This window comes from Cibotium barometz, chromosome 21 (genome assembly GCF_041138505.1).
Source record: "Cibotium barometz isolate CiBa-2024 chromosome 21, ASM4113850v1, whole genome shotgun sequence".
In the NCBI taxonomy this organism is placed as follows: Eukaryota; Viridiplantae; Streptophyta; class Polypodiopsida; order Cyatheales; family Cibotiaceae; genus Cibotium; species Cibotium barometz.
In genome coordinates, this window is record NC_141066.1 from 30,039,127 (window position 1) to 30,046,147 (window position 7,021).

Below are 7,021 nucleotides of genomic sequence, written 5' to 3' on the forward strand. Positions count from 1 at the left end.
CCCATTTTCATGGTTTCTGAGTGTGCAGGAACCTTGAGGAATATAAAGTCACCTTCTGCAAAGGTCACCTTTCTTCGTCCTTTATCCGCATAAGTTTTAGCGCGATCCTGGGCGCTACGAATGCTCTCACGTGTGGCTCTGAGCATATCATTCATATCTTCAAGGAAATCCTTGACAGATTGAATCTTCTCCTTTTCTAGGCCTACAGCCATCGGAGATCTCGGCTGGAATCCATACATTAACATGAATGGTGTAAATCCAGTCGCTGAGTGTTTGGAGCTGTTAGATGCAAACTCCAGTAAGGGCAAGTACTCTTCCCAATTAGATTGCTTCTTACTAACATAAGAACGCAACATATCCTCTAGAATTTGGTTAACTCTTTCAGTTTGACCATCAGACTCCGGATGATCTGCCGTACTCATACTCAGAGTAGTATCCAGCTTTTTGAAGACTTCCCTCCAAAAATGACTGTTGAACTTTCTATCTCTATCCGACACTATATCTGCGGGTAGGCCATATAGCTTGTAGAGATGTTCAATAAAGAGTTTTGCCAACTCTGGCGTTTTAACAGTTTTCTTCGTGGCAATAAACTTTGCCATTTTAGTTAACCTGTCCACTACCACCCACACCGAATCATTCCCTCGACTCGTCTTGGGTAAACCGGTAATGAAATCCATGGAAATGCTTTCCCATTTTCCTTGAGGAATCTCCAGCGGATGGAGTAGTCCTCCAACCTTAAGACGTTCATGTTTATTGACCTGGCACTTATTGCATTTCAGCACATAAGTCTGGACATCCTTAAACAAACTAGGCCAATAAAACTGTCTTTTTACTAGTGCATAGGTTTTCTGAATCCCAGGATGACCCGCACTTGGACTATCATGACTTTCTTTAAGAATTTGGGCCCGAAAGTCACCAATAGTTGGTACACATATTCTACCCTTGTAGAGTAAGTACCCGTCGTCAATGGAGTAATTAACATATTTCTCCCCCCGATGAAGTTTATCACTCCCCTTTGAAGCCGTGGCAGTCAAAGGTGATGAAGGGCCTATGTCAGAACTCTCCGGCTCCAAACTATACCCAGAAGACACGGCTAGTCTCTCCGGACTAACTCTCGCTTCCCTTCTCGTTGCACCTTCGGCCAGTCTCTCCGGACTAGCAATACGTGCCAACGAGGGAGGTGGTCACGTCTGTGAAGAAGTGCGTACGCGTACAGCGCGCCAGACCTCTGTAAAAGATGGATCGTGCTCACATAATCCACGTAGGGACTCCAAGAAATCATTCTTGAAGACTGTGAAACTAAGTTCATTAATCTGTGGCATGCGACTAAGTGCATCTACTACCACGTTATACTTACCTTTCTGGTAACGTATCTGAAGGTCAAACTCCTGTAGAATCTCTGCCCACCGAGCTTTTCTACCCTTCAGTTCATTTTGACTTGAAAGCCATTTCAGACTTTCATGGTCCGTCCGGACCTCAAAAGTAGCACCATATAAATAGTGTCTCCACTTTTTCAGTGCATGAACTATCGCTAGTAACTCTCGCTCGTAAGCCGAGTAGTTACGCTGCGCACGATCTAACTTTTTACTCTCAAATGCAATTGGGCGTCCCCTTTGCATAAGTACGGCCCCAATGGCCTCATTACTAGCATCTGTTTCCAAAACAAACAGCTCATTTGGATCGACAATTGTCAAAACAGGTGCAGCTGCTCTACGGTCACCTTGAGCTTGTCAAAGCTCTTCTGTTGGGCGTCCCCCCAACTAATGTTTTTTGTTTTTGACCGTAACTGGTCAGTCAACGGGACTGCGATCTTCGCGTAGTCCTTCACATACTGTCAGTAGAACCCCGACATGCCAAGAAAAATCTACAGTTCCTCGAGATTCTTTGGCGCTGGCCATTTAAGAATAGCCTCTACTTTTTTTGGCTCCATCCGCGTACCATCGGCGGATATAATATGGCCAAGGTAGTGAATTTCTGTTTCAAAAAATTCACATTTGCTTTTCTTCGCAAATAGTTTGTGCTCTCGCAACAACTCGAACACTAGACGCAAATGCTCTATGTGTTCTTTCTGTGTTTTACTGTACACAAGAATATCATCTAGGAAAACTACTACGAATTTTCCCAGATATGGACGTAAAATACTGTCCATTAGCGTCATAAATGTCGCTGGAGCATTGGTTAGCCCAAATGGCATAACCAAAAACTCAAAATGCCCGAAACGGGTCCTAAATGCTGTCTTCACAACATCTTCTTGTTTAATTCTAACCTGATGATACCCAGATCTCAGGTCTATTTTTGTGAAGTATCTCGATCCATAGAGTTGATCAAACAACTCATCCATGCGTGGCATCGGATACTTGTTCTTAATCGTTATCTGATTAAGAGCCCTATAATCTATGCACATCCGCATAGATCCGTCTTTCTTCTTTACCAGAAGAATAGGCGATGCCCACGGACTTGAACTAGGCCGAATAAAGCCTTTGTTCAAATATTCCGTTAATTGTTTTTCCACCTCCTGTGCCTCGGAGTGGCTTAATCTATAAGCAGGTTTGCTTATAGGTTTTGATCCTGGCATAACTTCGATGCCATGGTCTACTTCTCTAGATGGTGGTAAACCATCTGGTAAATCATCAGGAAAAACATCCTGAAATTCCTCTAATAAATTCATTAAAGTATCCACGTACTTTTTCTTTAATGTCTCATTCACCTTGGATTTTTCTTGTTTGAATCACATTGCATGCCAAACAGGGTTTTCAAACAGTGGGTCTCGTCCAAGGTTATTTTGTTTTTCTTGTTTGTCTACGCAAACATCATTTATCGTTTCATCTACGGAAACAGAATTCAAAGAGGGTAACAAGCATATACCTCTACTATCTGGTCTCTGCGGACCGCTGTACACAATTCCATGGAGGAAATAAGTGGTGTGGCAGGGACAGTACGGTCGCCCTGCAGGGTGATGACTCTACCACTGTGCTCAAAACATAGCGTATTATGTAAGTAATTCCGAGCTAGACTAGGGCCCAAGCCATACAGCCACTCCGTGCCTAGACATACGTCTGCTCTGGCTAAGTGCATGACCTGAAAGTCAATCGGAGCCTCGTAGTCCTGCATAGATAATGGGACCCCCAATACTACGATATTCCATACCGTTTTGTCATATCCGTTGGCTAGGCCAACAGTATACTCATGATCACTCCGGGTCTCAGTCAATCCCAACTTCTTGACTAACGAGTAGTTCAAGAAGTTGTGGCTAGCTCCATCATCAATAAAAACTGTGACACTACGGCCACCTATGGTGCCATACATGCGCACCATGTCATGCGGACCTACAGTAGGCTGCCACATCGCTGGTGTCACTGAACAAGCGTGATGCTCATCACAATGACACACTGTCACCTCTCTGAACTCTGCGGAACTGAGAGGGAGTCTCTGCACACTGTATGCAACTGCCTAGAAGATTTACCATCTTTTTTGGGCTCGTTGCCACTCGTGCTGGCTTTAGGCTTTGGACACTCAGCCTTCGTGTGTCCTACTTCATTGCAATTAAAGCAGCGGTTTTCCTTTCGCGCTTTAATATATTGCTCTTTCTTTTGGTTTTCGGTGTCTCTTTTCTTCCTGGATGGTCGCGGTTTTTTAGACCAATGACCACCCTGTCCTTCCTGGTCCGTCCTATCCCCTTGTTTGTCACTGCGGAACCCTTTTCTTTTGAGGCTTGACCTCCTCTTTTCACTGCCCTCAGCCTTGCTAGAACCACCACGCGCACTACGGCGCTTGATGTCATCGAATATCTGTGCATATTGAATTGCCTCTGCTAAGTCTTTAGGCTGTAGGGGTTCTACGTACTCAAGGTAATCATCTTTGAGGCCTCTCTTAAAGCCCCGCAATGTCTGGAATGCATCGATTCCCTTTAGCTTGAGTACTATCTCCCTGTAGTTTGAGATGTACTGAGTTAGGGATTTGTTCTCCATCGAGCACTTGTCCCATAGCTCCCAGCTTCTCTCTGCCTCATTAACAGGCAAAAATTCTTTTCGAAACATTGTTTCAAATTCCGTCCAAGTGGCAGGGCGAGTTGTCAAACTCATCCACCACTTGTACGCTTTGCCGGTTAATGAGAGGCTAGCCTCTACGGGCTGTATACGGCTAGGCTGCTGTCGCAGCGCGTGCAAATCTGACCACTTCGCTAGAAACATATTGACTGAGTCCTTGTTTCTCTCCTTTTCCTCGCCACCAAAACTAGGCGGCTTTAAGTCTTTTAACAACGACGAAGCTGTCGCTATACGGACGGCCCCGCGGGTGCATCGGCCTGTACTCCTGCAACCACTGGCGAGGCTATGCTCACCCGTGCTGTAGGAGCTCGGCTACCACGAGGAGTCGGAGTACTAGCCGAGGCGGCTGTCAGTGCATCTAACCGTGTGGAGATGCTCTGTAGCATCGTGACTTTACCCATAGTGTTCAATTTGGCATTAAGATATTTAAACAATCCACTAGAGAGCTCCGTCTCTGTCAGGACATCAAGAGGGTCCAATAGGTCATAGTCGTCGTCGTCATAATCCAAGAGGTCTTCCTCGGTCCCCTCGGCGACGTCAGTATTCATGTCCTCTGGCTCATTGGCCAGAAAGGGGTCATCAGCCAATGCGACCGCTGCGGGCTCGCTGGGTCCTAAGACGGGGTCAATAGACGAGGAGGGCGCTGGCGGATCACGAGTGATCGATAAGCGCGCTCCGGACCGAACAACGGTCGGGCGTGTACGGCCTGACAATTCGGTCGGGGTCAAACCCGCGACCGAGGACAAGAGACTGGAAAAACCTTGAGAAGTAGAAGGCGGTGGGGACACACTACGCCTAGCAGACATTTTTAATTCTTGCAAAAAATAATGCGAGAACTCGAAAATTACTATTAAAAAAATGCTAATAAAAATGAGCAGTGGTGGAGAGAGAATAATAGTCACCCCCCTTTACGGTCGCCTGTCGAATTGTTGTGCGTTGCGGGCCTCTACAAGGATGCTTCCGGGATGCTCCGATCCACGAGAAAAATGCCTGCAACTCATAACAAAAATTTAAATGATCGAAAGGTGCCTTGCCGGGATTATTTCTTGCGGGGATTATCCTTCCTCCCCAGCCGAGAGAGAGCGTTTGTTTGAATTTTTCATTTTTAATTTTATCAAAATTGAATAATGAAAATATATAAAAAAAAGAAATAGTTTTTTTCCTTTTTTTTTCTCTCTTTTTTTTTTGGTCTCTGGCCGCTGGTGGCCGTCTGTCGCCGGCTGCTCTGGTTTGGCTAGCCGCCCATGGCTGGCCGCCGCCGCTGGCTGGCCGCCTGGGCCTGGCTGGCCTGGGCGCTTGGGCTGGCCGCCTAAGCCATTGCGTGGAGGGGCTGCAGCCACCCAAGCTCGTTCACCTCCACACGCCCCCACTTCAACGCGTTTCTTCTTTACGCAAGGCGCCCCCCAGTTGAACGTGTACGAACTTCTTCGCTCACGCAAGTCGGCGCTATAGCAGGGCTTCTTCGCTTCAGAAAGGAAAGGCCTCCCTTGCATAACAGCATTACGAGAGGTAGGGGGCTGCTGTTCGGCCCCCCCCTTCATTAACGTATACGTGGGACTGGCCGGGCTGGTTTTCGCCCCCCCCATCCCACACAATGTTAACGATTAGTGTATTTCGTGGGGTTGGTCTGCGCCCCCCACCTCGACACACAGGTTTCAATCCTTTGAAAGCCTTTCAACGCAGAGTTTTTGCAGCATTTGTAGCCATTCAACGTAGAAAACAAAAAGAAAACAAACAAAAATTTTGCTTACCTGCGATGCTGCTTCCTGTGTGTGACGGGGAGAGAGAGTGAGAGAGAGAGAGAGAAAGAGTTCTTCCCTTCAAAAGTCTTGGCCCTCCTTCCTCCACACACTCCCTTGTGGAGATAAGGGTGAGAAGATTGTGGATGAAAACCATCGAGTGGGTTCCGGTCCCCCGTTCGCGCGCGCGGACTCTCACGATCCCCTCGAACCACGCTCTGATACCAGTGTTAGATATCCGTAACGCCACTACGGGCGTTACCACGAGAGGGGACGGCCTCTGGCTCACCACCCAGCCATAGAGGAAGAATGAGGATTGCCCCTCATCCCCCAGGCTATATAGTGTGTGGCCTGCCGTCCACACTAGCCTGGCCGCCCATGACTCCGCATGGGCGTCCTCTCCCACTGAACCCCGGATATGGCCATCCGGTCTGCCGCGGTCACAGGCATTACAGCCTACGTGACAATAATATATCTATCTATATATTTAAAAGTGAGCACACCTTACCACCCATTAAAAATTATGTGTGTGTATTTATATTTTTAATTTCACCTATATATGTATGTATGGCTATATGTATCTAAAACATAATATTGTATATACTAATATTAACACGTGTGTGTGTGTGTGTGAGGGAGAGTGAGAAGAGAGAGAGTATAAGTATATGTGTCTGTGTATGGCTATATGTATCTAAAACATAATATTGTATATACTAATATTAACGTGTGTGTGTGTGTGTGTGTGTGAGGGAGAGAGAGAGAGAGAGAGAGAGAGAGAGAGAGAGAGAGAGTATGTGTGTGAGTACATGTGTGTGTGTGAGAGAGAGAGAGAGAGTGCCTCTATGTGTGGGAAAGTGAGAAGAGAGAGAGAGAGTGTGTGCATGCGTGCGTGTGCGTGTGTGTGTACGTGTGAGATAGAGAGAGAGATAGAGAGAGAGAGAGAGATGGCTATAGACATAGAACCAGTTCTTTTCTGGAACCTTGGTCGCCGCAGCAATGCGCTGGTCCAATACTAGTAAAAACAATAGACATCGAGGAAGAGTGTGAAAAACCAAGGTATAGATGTATGAACAACAATAGACATCGAGGAAGAGAGTGAAAAAAGTGTGTTGTATTTCTTGCACAAAAAAAAAAGTATGCTTGATATCAAAATAGTAGACATCAAGGAAGAGTGTGAAAAACCAGAGTATAGATGTATAGTGCATTTTCCACGTGAAATCCAAAAAAAATCTCATC